The sequence below is a fragment of the Cebus imitator genome, unplaced genomic scaffold (genome assembly GCF_001604975.1).
Source record: "Cebus imitator isolate Cc_AM_T3 unplaced genomic scaffold, Cebus_imitator-1.0 Scaffold2, whole genome shotgun sequence".
In the NCBI taxonomy this organism is placed as follows: Eukaryota; Metazoa; Chordata; class Mammalia; order Primates; family Cebidae; genus Cebus; species Cebus imitator.
This window is the reverse complement of record NW_016107317.1, coordinates 2,188,482-2,189,988: the sequence shown is the minus strand read 5'-3', so window position 1 is coordinate 2,189,988 and position 1,507 is coordinate 2,188,482. Positions and strand designations below refer to the sequence as shown.

Genomic DNA, 1,507 nt, shown 5'->3' with positions numbered 1-1,507 from the left:
ATCATAAATAAGACTTTGTATGGTTTAATGGGTTTAGAAGCTTACACAGAGCTTCAAAGGGCTCCTATAGAGTAAAAGATGATGTACTCTTCATCTTTAGGTCTTATCCAAACCCATAACCATTGTTATTTAGAATTCAACAGACATAACAAGCTAAGTCTTCCTGAAATATTCTTCACTTTGTAAATATAGCTTTGCTTTTGCAGTTCTTTCACCCGCAGAAAGATGCAACATTCTCTCATTTCACCTAGCATTTGAAGGGTCAGTTGTGGAAATCTGAAAATCTTTCCAACACGCAAATCCAGTCATGACGCTCTTATTATTAAAAACCTTTCACTCCCTGTGCTCACAGGATCAGGTCTAAATGCCAGAGCTGCAAATCATTTCCCTATCCAAGTGGACCATAAATATGTAAATGGATTTATTAATCAGAGGCCTACCATTACAGTACCAGCCCTTTTCTTTCTTTATAATTTTTTTATATATATATAAAAATACGGAACGCTTCACCAGTTTGCATGTCATCCTTGCACAGGGGCCATGCTAATCTTCTCTGTATCGTTCCAATTTTAGTATATGTGCTGCTGAAGCGAGCACAGGACCAACCCTTTTCTATGCTTCCAGCCTTTTATCTCAGTCCCCCCATTTCTTTCCTACACACTGTATGTGTCACAGCACCTCTTAAGGGAAACAGAGCTCAGATGCCCTGCTGGTCATGGCCGCCTTCTGTTTGCATGGGCGTCCTCGGCTGCATGGAGCCCTTGGCCTCCTCTCTGCCGCTTCCATATCTCCCCTCTAAGACCCCACTCAAAAACTGCTTCCTTTGTGAGACCATCTCCAATCTCTTCTTCCTCACAGGGTGGACTCATCATTCCTTTTTCATGCACAGCAAGAAAAAATAAAAATAAAAAAAGCATTTCCCCCAGGATTCTGTCTTTTGCTCTATTTAACTTGAGATTTTGTTTAGCCATTAGTCCACAAGTGTTTTGAAGGCTGGACAAGAATTGTATTGTCTGCATCTCTGTACGCCAGTGCCCAATGCCAGATGGGGAAACAGTAGGCACTCAATACATGTCTGCTACCATATGCTGATAAGGGAAACAGGAGTCTGTTTGTCAACAATCCTTATAGCCTGGAACTGGACCTGTTTGGGTCTTCCTTCCCCTCTCCCTGAGGTTAAAAATGTCATCATTCTCAAGTCCTTAACTGGACATAAATAAGACAATAAAAGCAGACCTTACCTTCAAGTTTCACCTCTCAGGCCTCTCTTTTAGCCAGCTGGCTCATGGGCTGGAGAGCCAGGGTCTGTGACACTGGGTCCCTCTGTCTTACCACTAACAAGCTATGTGACTTTAGCCCATCTCTCGGCTTCAGGTTTTGGACTATCTGGGAGTTAGAGTAGATATTCTCAGGGATCCCACTCTGTTCAGACCATTTCTCTTTGACATAGTTGATGCGTAAAGCGGGGTGAGACCAAGGCAGTGGAAATACATTTCGACTGGAGCGA

At 42.9% G+C, this 1,507-nt stretch overlaps 1 non-coding gene across 1 annotated transcript; it reads right to left on the bottom strand.

Moving 5' to 3' along the window:
* Positions 1 to 490: 490 nt before the first annotated feature.
* Positions 491 to 597, bottom strand: LOC119471539. Its single transcript, XR_005200611.1, has one exon. It is a non-coding gene; the product is annotated as a U6 spliceosomal RNA (small nuclear RNA).
* Between the last annotated feature and the right edge of the window lie 910 nt (positions 598 to 1,507).